A 12,249-nucleotide genomic window follows, 5' to 3' on the forward strand; every position below is an offset into this window, starting at 1 on the left:
GTGTGGAGATAGCAGGAGCAATTGCCAGATACACAGCAGGGGAGCAGCTGACTTTACTGAACCCCACTAACACAGGAGCTAGTGTTTTTCTCTGTGCAGACAGGACTTCTGAAGAACAACTGGCAGTGTTGGAGCCCAGGGTCAATCAGGGTGTAGGCCGAGGCCTAATTGGAGTGAGATTAATATCTGAAGTCGTGTGAGTGTGGAGATAGCAGGAGCAATTGCCGGATACACAGCAGGGGAGCAGCTGACATTACTGAACCTCAATAACACGGCAGCAAGTGTTGATTGTGCAGAAAGCACTTCCGGGCAGCAACTGGCGGTGTTGGAGCCCAGGGATTACAGAAGAAACAGAGTGTAGGCCGAGGCCTAATTGGAGCAAATTTCAAATCTGTAGTAATGTGAGTGTGGAGGTAGCAGGAGCTATTGCTGGATACACAGCAGGGGAGCAGCTGACGTTACTGAACCCCACTAACACAGGGGTGTTTTTCTCGGTGCAAACAGCACTTCCGAGCACCAACTGGCGGTGTTGGATCCCAGGGTCAATCAGGGTGTAGGCCGAGGCCTAATTGGAGTGAGATTAATATCTGAAGTCGTGTGAGTGTGGAGATAGCAGGAGCAATTGCCAGATACACAGCAGGGGAGCAGCTGATGTTACTGAACCCCAATAACACGGCAGAAAGAGTTGACTGTGCAGACGGCACTTCCGGGCAGCAACTGGCGGTGTTGGAGCCCAGGGAATCCAGGAGAAGCAGAGTGTAGGCCGAGGCCTGCACTCTAGGCAGTTTAATATCTGTTGTTGTGTCAGCGTGGAGGTAGCAGGAGCAATTGCCGGATACACAGCAAGGGAGCAGCTGACGTTACTAAACCCCACTAACACAGGAGTAATTTTCTCTGTGCATATGGCACTTCCGAGCAGCAACAGGCGGTGTTGGAGCCCAGGGATTACAGGAGAAAAAGAGTGTAGGCTGAGGCCTAATTGGAGCAAGTTGAAAGGGAACCTTTAACCCCCCCGGGCGGCACAATGTGGGGGCGGCTATCAGCACGGCTGCGCGCACTCATTCTCTGCTCCTTCCTCCCAGCATTATGAGGACTGGAGCAGAGCGCTGGCAGTGCGCGCGGCTGTGCAGAGTTGCTGGCTGCAGTGTAGCAGGGGCACACAGTCACACACGCTGTGACTCACCCCCGCACCTGCAGTCAGCAGCAGAAGCTCCGATCCCGCCCCTCCAGCAGCGTCACAGCTCTCACAATGTGAAGAGCCTTGGAGGGGCGGGGCTAAATGTCGGGGGCGGAGCCACGGACAAGCAGGAAGAAGAGGCAGAAGGAAATATGAAAATCAGAGCGGGAGACAGAAAAGATGTGAGAACAGAGACAGAAAACAACAGAGAGGCAAGACACAGGTGAGAAGTATATATGTATATATATATATATATATATATTACATCATTGTCTAAGGGTCACACTTCCGTCTTTCTGTCTGTCCTTCTGTCTTTCTTTCTTTCACGGATATTCATTGGTCGCGGCCTCTGTCTGTCGTCGCTGATTGGTCTCGGCAGCTGCCTGTCATGGCTGCCGCGACCAATCAGCGACGGGCACAGTCCGATTAGTCCCTCCGCTGCAGTCAGTGCCCGGCGCCTGCTCTATACTCCCCACAATCAGCGCCCGCTCCATAATCCCCTCCAGTCACCACTCACACAGGGTTAATAGCAGCGGTAACGGGCCGCGGTGTAACGCACTCCGTTACCGCTGCTATTAACCCTGTGTGTCCCCAACTATTTACTATTGATGCTGCCTATGCAGCATCAATAGTAAAAATATGTCATGTTAAAAATAATAAAAAAATGAAAAAACCTGCTATACTCACCCTCCATCGCCTTTCCCGCTCCTCACAACGCTCCAGTGCCCGCTCCATGCGAGCGGCAGCTTCCGGTGCCAAGGATGGTATGTGAGAAGGACCTGCCATGACGTCACGGTCATGTGACCGCAACGTCATCACAGGTCCTGCGCTCATACCAACCCTGGGACTGGAAGCTGCCTCGTGCGATACAGGGCCAGAATTCATCGGAGGGTGAGTATAGGTTTATTTTTTATTTTAAGTCTGTATACTACGTGGCTCTGTGCTGTATACTCCATCACTGGGCAATATACTATGTGGCTGGGCAATATACTACGTGACTGGGCAATATACTACGTGGCTGGGCAATATACTACGTGGCTGGGCAATATACTACGTGGCTGGGCAATATACTACGTGGCTGGGCAATATGCTACGTGGGCTGTGCAATATACTACATGGCTGTGTTATATACTACGTGGCTGGGCAATATGCTACGTGGGCTGTGCAATATACTACATGGCTGTGTTATATACTACGTGGCTGTGCTATACGCTATGTGGGCTGTGCTATATACTGCGTGGGCTGTGTTATACACTACGTGGCTGTGCTATATGCTACGTGGGCTGTGTTATATGCTATGTGGCTATGCTATATTTCTCTGCTGTATCTGCATCATGAATCATGCTATGTGTTAAAGGGGGGGCCCACTGAGACTCTTTCGCCCGGGGCCCTCTAAAACCGCGGCCGGCGCTGCAGCTGTTTAACGCTATTGACGTGCGGGCCCGCGCCCGTACGTCAATAGTTAACAACAGCCACCAGCCATTTGGAGGCTGGCAGCTGAAGTCGGCCGCAGCGCACACGTCGACGGCTTCTGACGTCATTGTCAGTCGCCGGCGAGTGCACGCTTCAGCTGCGTGGAGAGAGCAGGAGCGCGGTCAGGTAAGCAGAACTTGTTTTTTTTTTTTGCAGACCCTATCATGTGTGTTGCCCTATTTTTGGTAACCTTTGTGTGTATTGAGCCGAGGGGGGGGGGGGGGGGGCGCCAAACTCGGGAGCAGCCCCGGGCGGCAAAAGCTCTAGCTACGCCCCTGCCCCCCAGGCATTAGTAACTGAAAGAGCCATCTTGTGCAGCAGTAATGCTGCACAAGGAAAAGGTGGCTCTTTTAGTTATGCTGCTTGCACACGCTGAACTAAACACTTATTAAATGTGTCCCCTCATACCGTGAAATCGTCCCGGAGGTGGGAGCTTTCCTTTGTAACGAGACGCAGCACAGCCGGCATTCATACCCCCTTGGCGCCGGGTGCCGCCTCCTCAGCGTTGTTTGAATCTGTCCCGGAGCCTGTGCTATTGTGAGTGACATGAGTGAGATGAGTGACAGGCAAAGATAATAACTAAGTACCCTGTATTTTTTTCTTCATTTTTTGACTAGCACTTGCTCATTTACTGTGACTTCTTTACAACAGAGTATTTTTGACCTCGCTGTGCTCTTTTTGTGTCTTCAAGTTTCTGGGTGGCGTGAACAGGTTTCTACAGACTTGTTCACTGTGCAAGTAGCCCATGTGTTTTTGGTTCTATAATTGTTCTCTTGTTTCTACAAGACTGGGGAGTCCACCACTCCTCTGTGGGCCATTTGCACTAAAGCTGTTCCATCCTGCATGTCCACATGGATTGGCGATTGGTGGAGCAGCTTAAACCCTTACCGGCATCGGACGTACTATGCCGTCCGATGCCGGCTCCCCTGCTTTGATGCAGGGCTCCGCGGTGAGCCCGCACCAAAGCCGGGACATGTCAGCTGTTTTGAACAGCTGACATGTGCCCGTAATAGGCGCGGGCAGAATCGCGATCTGCCCGCACCTATTAACTAGTTAAATGCCGCTGTCAAACGCAGACAGCGGCATTTAACTACCGCTTCCGGCCGGGCGGCCGGAAATGACGTCATCGCCGACCCCCGTCACATGATCGGGGGTCGGCGATGCTTGTGAATGGTAACCATAGAGGTCCTTGAGACCTCTATGGTTACTGATTGCCCGTCGCTGTGAGCGCCACCCTGTGGTCGGCGCTCACAGCACACGTGCAATTCTGCTACATAGCAGCGATCAGCAGATCGCTGCTATGTAGCAGAGCCGATCGTGCTATGCCTGCTTCTAGCCTCTCATGGAGGCTATTGAAGCATGGCAAAAGTTAAAAAAAAAAGTTTAAAAAAATGTGAAAAAAATAAAAAAAACATAAAAGTTTAAATCACCCCCCTTTCGCCCCAATCAAAATAAATCAATAAAAAAATATCAAATCTACGCATATTTGGTATCGCCGCGCTCAGAATCGCCCGATCTATCAATTAAAAAAAAGTATTAACCTGATCGCTAAACAGCGTAGCGGGAAAAAAATTCGAAATGCCAGAATTACGTTTTTTTGGTCGCCGCGACATTGCATTAAAATGCAATAACGGGCGATCAAAAGAACGTATCTGCACCGAAATGCTATCATTAAAAACGTCATCTCGGCACGCAAAAAATAAGCCCTCAACCGACCCCAGATGATGAAAAATGGAGACGCTACGAGTATCGGAAAATGGCGCAATTTTTTTTTTTTTTTTTTTTTTTAGCAAAGTTTGGAATTTTTTTTCACCACTTAGATAAAAAATAACCTAGTCATGTTTGGTGTCTATGAACTCGTAATGACCTGGAGAATCATAATGGCAGGTCATTTTTAGCATTTAGTGAACCTAGCAAAAAAGCCAAACAAAAAACCAATGTGGGATTGCACTTTTTTTGCAATTTCACCGCACTTGGAATTTTTTTCCCATTTTCTAGTACACGACATGCTAAAACCAATTATGTCGTTCAAAAGTACAACTCGTCCCGCAAAAAATAAGCCCTCACATGGCCAAATTGACAGAAAAATAAGAAAGTTATGGCTCTGGGAAGGAGGGGAGCAAAAAACGAACACGGAAAAACGAAAAATCCCCCGGTCATGAAGGGGTTAATATACATTTTTTTGCAAAAAAACGTATTAACTAAATACCCTGTATTTTTTTTCTTCATTTTTTGACTAGCACTTGCTCATTTACTGTGACTTCTTTACAACAGAGTATTTTTGACCTCGCTGTGCTTTTTTTTGTGTCTTCAAGTTTCTTGGTGGTGTGAACAGGTTTCTACAGACTTGTTCACTGTGCAAGTAGCCCATGTGTTTTTGGTTCTATAATTGTTCTCTTGTTTCTACAAGACTGGGGAGACCACCACTCCTCTGTGGGCCATTTGCACTAAAGCTGTTCCATCCTGCATGTCCACATGGATATTTTCTCTCTGAACCCTGCTTATACAGGTACTATACAGATTATCAGGTTTTTAAATACATCAGAAAGGGATTATATACATTAGATAGGACTGCTCTATTATGGGTATACCTTGGCGATTGGTGGAGCAGCTTAATATACATTTTTTTGCAAAAAAAGATATTAACTAAATACCCTGTATTTTTTTCTTCATTTTTTGACTAGCACTTGCTCATTTACTGTGACTTCTTTACAACAGAGTATTTTTGACCTCGCTGTGCTCTTTTTGTGTCTTCAAGTTTCTTGGTGGTGTAAACAGGTTTCTACAGACTTGTTCACTGTGCAAGTAGCCCATGTATTTTTGGTTCTATAATTGTTCTCTTGATTCTACAAGACTGGGGAGTCCACCACTCCTCTGAGGGCCATTTGCACTATAGCTGTTCCATCCTGCATGTCCACATGGATATTTTCTCTCTGAACCCTGCTTATACAGGTACTATACAGATGATCAGGTTTTTAAATACATCAGATAGGGATTATATACATTAGATAGGACTGCTCTATTATGGGTATACCTTGGCGATTGGTGGAGCAGCTTAACCCCTTCACCCCAAAGCCTGTTTTCACCTAAGTGACAGGGCCAATTTTTACAATTCTGACCACTGTCACTTTATGAGGTCATAACTCTGAAACGCTTCAACGGATCATGGTCATTCTGACATTGTTTTCTCGTGACATATTGTACTTCATGGTAGTGGTAAAACTTCTTCGATATGACTTGCATTTATTTGTGAAAAAAACAAAAATTTGTCGGAAATTATGAAAATTTAGCAATTTTCAAACTCTTAGTTTTTATGCCCTTAAATTAGAGAGTTATATCACATAATATAGTTAATAAACAACATTTCCCACATGTCTGCTTTACATCAGCACAATTTTGGAAACATAATTTTTTTTTGTTAGGACGTTATAAGGGTTAAAAGTTGACCAGCGATTTCTCATTTTTGCAACAAAATTTGCAAAACCATTTTTTTACGGACCACCTCACACTTGAAGTGACTTTGAGGGGTCTATATGACAGAAAATGCCCAAAAGTGACACCATTCTAAAAACTGCACCCCTCAAGGTACTCAAAACCACATTCAAAAAGTTTATTAACCCTTCAGGTGCTTCACAGGAATTTTTTTAATGTTTAAAAAAATTGAACATTTAACTTTTTTTTCACAAAATTTTTAATTCAGGTCCAATTTGTTTCATTTTACCAAGGGTAACAGGAGAAATTGGACCGCAAAAGTCGTTGTACAATTTGTCCTGAGTACGCCGATACCCCATATGTGGGGGTAAACCACTGTTTGGGCACATGGCAGAGCTCGGAAGGGAAGGAGCGCCATTTGACTTTTCAATGCAAGATTTGCTGGAATTGAGATCGGAGCCCATGTCACGTTTGGAGAGCCCCTGATGTGTCTAAACAGTGGAAACTCCCACAAGTGACACCATTTTGGAAAGTAGACCCCCTAAGGAACTAATCTAGATGTGTGGTGAGCACTTTGAACCTCCAAGTGCTTCACAGAGGTTTATAATGTAGAGCCGTAAAAAAAATTTTATATTAATTTTCACAAAAAATGATCTTTTTGCCACAAATTTTTTATTTTCCCAAGGGTAACAGGATAAATTGGACCCCAAAAGTTGTTGTGCAATTTGTCCTGAGTACGCCGATACTTCATATATGGGGATAAACCACTGTTTGAGCGCATGGCAGAGCTCGGAGTGCCATTTGACTTTTCAATGCAAAATTGGCTGGAATTGAGATCGGACGCCATGTCGCATTTGGAGAGCCTCTGACGTGCCTTAACAGTAGAAACCCCCCACAAGTGACCCCATTTTGGAAAGAAGACCCCCTAAGGAACTTATCTAGATGTGTGGTGAGCACTTTTAACCCCCAATTGTTTCACTAAAGTTTAGAATGTAGCATTGTGAAAATTAAAAAATCATTTTTTCTTTCCACAAAATGATGTTTTAGCCCGCAATTTTTTTTTTCCCAAGGGTAACAGGAGAAATTGGACCACAAATGTTATTGTCCAATTTGTCCTAAGTACGCTGATACTCCACATGTGCGGGGGGAACCACCGTTTGAGTGCATGGCAGAGCTCGGAAGGGAAGGAGCACCGTTTGAAATGCAGACTTAGATGGAATGGACTGCAGGTGTCATGTTGCATTTGCAGAGCCCCTGATGTACCTAAACAGTAGAAACCCCCCACAAGTGACCCCATATTGGAAACTAGACCTCCCAAGGAACTTATCTAGATGTGTTGTGAGAGCTTTGAACCAACAAGTCTTTCACTACAGTTTATAACGCAGAGCCGTGAAAATAAAAAATATTTTTTTTCCACGAAAATGATATTTTAGCCCCCACGTTTTTATTTTCCCAAGGGTAACAGGACAAATTAGACCCCAAAAGTTGTTGTCCAACTTGTCCTGAGAACGCTGATACCCCATATGTTGGGGGGAACCACTGTTTAGGTGCACGGCAGAGCTCGGAAGGGAAGGAGCGCCATTTGAAATGCAGACTTAGATGGATTGGTCTGCAGGCGTCATGTTGCATTTGCAGAGCCCCTGATGTACCTAAACAGTAGAAACCCCCCACAAGTGACCCCATATTGGAAACTAGACCCCCCAAGGAACTTATCTAGATGTGTTGTGAGAGCTTTGAACCAACAAGTCTTTCACTACAGTTTATAACGCAGAGCCGTGAAAATAAAAAATATTTTTTTCCACGAAAATGATATTTTAGCCCCCACGTTTTTATTTTCCCATGGGTAACAGGACAAATTAGACCCCAAAAGTTGTTGTCCAACTTGTCCTGAGAACGCTGATACCCCATATGTTGGGGGGAACCACTGTTTGGGTGCACGGCAGAGCTTGGAAGGGAAGGAGCGCCATTTGAAATGCAGACTTAGATGGATTGGTCTGCAGGCGTCATGTTGCATTTGCAGAGCCCCTGATGTACCTAAACAGTAGAAACCCCCCACAAGTGACCCCATATTGGAAACTAGACCCCCCAAGGAACTTATCTAGATGTGTTGTGAGAGCTTTGAACCAACAAGTGTTTCACTACAGTTTATAACGCAGAGCCGTGAAAATAAAAAATATTTTTTTCCACGAAAATGATATTTTAGCCCCCACGTTTTTATTTTCCCAAGGGTAACAGGACAAATTAGACCCCAAAAGTTGTTGTCCAACTTGTCCTGAGAATGCTGATACCCCATATGTTGGGAGGAACCACTGTTTGGGTGCACGGCAGAGCTCGGAAGGGAAGGAGCGCCATTTGAAATGCAGACTTAGATGGATTGGTCTGCAGGCGTCATGTTGCATTTGCAGAGCCCCTGATGTACCTAAACAGTAGAAACCCCCCACAAGTGACCCCATATTGGAAACTAGACCCCCCAAGGAACTTATCTAGATGTGTTGTGAGAGCTTTGAACCAACAAGTGTTTCACTACAGTTTATAACGCAGAGCCGTGAAAATAAAAAATATTTTTTTTCCACGAAAATGATATTTTATCCCCTATGTTTTTATTTTCCCAAGGGTAACAGGACAAATTGGACCCCAAAAGTTGTTGTCCAACTTGTCCTGAGAACGCTGATACCCCATATGTTGGGGGGAAATACTGTTTGGGCACACAGGAGAACTCGGAAGGGAAGTAGCACTGTTTTACTTTTTCAAAGCAGAATTGGCTGGAATTGAGATCGGACGCCATGTCACGTTTGGAGAGCCCCTGATGTGCCTAAACAGTGGAAACCCCCAATTATAACTGAAACCCTAATCCAAACACACCCCTAACCCTAACCCCAACCCTAACCCTAGCCCTAACCCTAGCCCTAACCCTAGCCCTAACCCTAACCCTAGCCCTAACCCTAACCCTAGCCCTAATGGGAAAATGGAAATAAATACATTTTTTTACATTTTATTATTTTTCCGTAAGTAAGGGGGTGATGAAGGGGGGTTTTATTTACTTTTATAGCGTTTTTTTGGCGGATTTTTATGATTGGCAGCTGTCACACACTAAAATACGCTTTTTATTGCAAAAAATAGTTTTTGCATCACCACATTTTGAGAGCTATAATTTATCCATATTTTGGCCCACAGAGTCATGTGAGGTCTTGTTTTTTGCGGGACGAGTCGACGTTTTTATTGGTAACATTTTCGGGCAGATGACATTTTTGATCGCTTTTTATTCCGATTTTTGGGAGGCGGAATGAACAAAAACCAGCAATTCCTGAATTTCTTTTAGGGGGGGCGTTTATACCGTTCCACGTGTGGTAAAATGGATAAAGCAGTTTTATTCTTCAGGTCAGTACGATTACAGCGATACCTCATTTATGTAATTTTTTTTATGTTTTGGCGCTTTTACACAATAAAAACTATTTTATAAAAAAAATAATTGTTTTTGCATCGCATTATTCTGAGAGCTATAACTTTTTTATTTTTCTGCTGATGATGCTGTATGGCGGCTTTTTTTTTGCGGGACAAGATGACGTTTTCAGCAGTACCATGGTTATTTATATCCGTCGTTTTGATCGCGTGTTATTCCACTTTTTGTTCGCCTGTATGTTAATAAAGCAATGTTTTTTGCCTTGTTTTTTATTTTTATTTTTTGCGGTGTTCACTGAAGGGGTTAACTAGTGGGATAGTTTTATAGAGCGGGTCGTTATGGACGCGGCGATACCAAATATGTGTACATTTATTGTTTTTTTTTTAATTTACATACATAAATGGATTTATTGGGAAATGTTTTTTTTTTTTTATTTGGGGATTTTTTTTTTTTTTTTTTTTTTTACACATTCTATTTTTTTTTTTTTAAACTTTCTACCATTGTCCCAGGGTGGGACATCTCTGTATTAGATCAGATCGTTGATCTGACACTGTGCATAGCACACTGTCAGATCAACGATCTGACAGGCAGTTTAGCTGGCTTTCCAGCACCTGCTCACAGCAGGCGCCGGCTAGCCAGGTCATTTCATGACCCGGAAGGAGTCCGGCGGCCATCTTGGATTCGGGGACTCCTTCCGGGTCACCGGAGCAACGCGATCTCATTGCGTTGCTCCGGTGGGAGAGCGCAGGGAGCCCCCGTCCCTGCGCGATCCCCCTCTATGCCGCTGTCACTACTGACAGCGGCATCAGAGGGGTTAAATGCCCGCGATCGGCGATAGCGCCGATCGTGGGCATTGCTGCTGGGTGTCAGCTGTCATATACAGCTGACACCCGCAACCGATCACCGCGGCGCTCAGCGCGAGACCGCGGTGATCGGTGCGCCGTACTAGTACTGCTGCTGGCACAAATGCAGTGCCGGCAGCGAAGTACTAGTATGGCGCGTGGCGCGAAGGGGTTAATATACATTTTTTTGCAAAAAAACGTATTAACTAAATACCCTGTATTTTTTTCTTCATTTTTTGACTAGCACTTGCTCATTTACTGTGACTTCTTTACAACAGAGTATTTTTGACCTCCCTGTGCTCTTTTTGTGTCTTAAAGATATGCACTGCGCATGGCCATGAATCCCAGCCCCGCAGTGTGAATAAATCAGAAGACACTGCGGGGCGGGATCTCGGGCAGCGTGACCGCACAGGATCAGTCAGCCTGACATCAAATGATGTCAGAAGACGGGCAGCGCTAACTGCGCATGCCCAAGGTTTAACATAACAGCGCTGGCTCCAGGACAGATTCAAACAACGCTGAGGGGGCGGAGCCCAGCGCCAAGGGGATATGAATGCCGACTGTGCTGCGTCTCATTACGAAGGAAAGTCCCACCTCCGGGATGGTTTCACGGTATGAGGGGACACATATTTTATAAGTGTTAAGTTCAGCGTGTGCAAGGAGCATAACTAAAAGAGCCACCTTTTCCTGGTGCAGCATTTGTGCTGCACAAGGTGGCTCTTTCAGTTACAAGTTAAAACGCCTGGGGGGGGACAGGTTCCCTTTAATTTCTGTAGTAGTGTGAGTGTGGAGGTAGCAGGAGCAATTGCCAGATACACAGCAGGGGATCAGCTGACGTTACTGACACCCAATAACACTGGGTCATGTGTTTACTGTGCAGACGGCACTTCTGAGCAGCAACTGGCAGTGTTGGAGCCCAGGGATTACAGTTCAGGTGGTAGAAACATGAACACAGCAGGAGACCTGGATACTGTTGCCAACCAAGTATTTAATCTGGAAGAGGAGTGGCAAATTCCTGCGAGATCCAGGCCTTGTTCATTTTCAGAAAAGTAAGCTGGTCAACGTTATCGGAGGATAGTCACATGCGACGTTCTGTTAGTACACCAACTGCGGCACTAAAGACGCGTTCCGATAATACACTAGCAGCAGGCCAAGCCAGAACCTCCAATGCATACTGGCTAAGCTCTGGCCATGTATCCAGCTTAGAGACCCAAAACTTGAAGGAGTAAGAGCCGTGTGGGAGTACACTGAGAGGGAAAGACATGTAGTCTGTCACCATCTGACGGAAACGTTGCCTCCTGCTGACTGGAGCCGTCTGTGATGGTGTAGACATTTGTGGCGGGCACACAAAACTTTGCCACAGTTGGGCCACACTGGTCTTGCCTTGTGCTGAGGCACTGCTTCTGCTCCCTGTTTGTGCTGCGCTTCCTCCACTGCCTCGACGCACTGAGCTGCTTTGTAAAGCACTAGCAGCACTTCTCTCAGTTGGACTGGAGAAGATGATGGAATGCACCAGTGTGTCTTGGTACTCCCGCATTTTACGCTCCCGGTTCAATGGTATTAAGAGGCTTTGTAAGTTGTCCCAGTAGCGCAGATCTAGGAGGGTGTACACTCAATAATCAGCCGTTTTGAGAATGTGGGCGATGCGGCACTCGTTTCTCAGGACGTGCCCGAGGGCCTGTCTGCCGGCAACTTGCATGTGCTGATCCTGCGCGTCTGTACTCATACATGTGCCTGTACTCAAACATGTGCCTGTACTCATACATGTGCCTGCACTCACACTCATACATGTGCCTGTACTCATACATGTGCCTGTACTCACACTCATACATGTGCCTGTACTCATACATATGCCTTTGGTCATACTTATACATGTGCCTGCACTCATACATATGCCAGTACTCATACATGTCTGCGCTCATACA

The sequence above is a fragment of the Ranitomeya imitator genome, chromosome 1, assembly GCF_032444005.1.
Source record: "Ranitomeya imitator isolate aRanImi1 chromosome 1, aRanImi1.pri, whole genome shotgun sequence".
NCBI classification, from domain to species: Eukaryota; Metazoa; Chordata; class Amphibia; order Anura; family Dendrobatidae; genus Ranitomeya; species Ranitomeya imitator.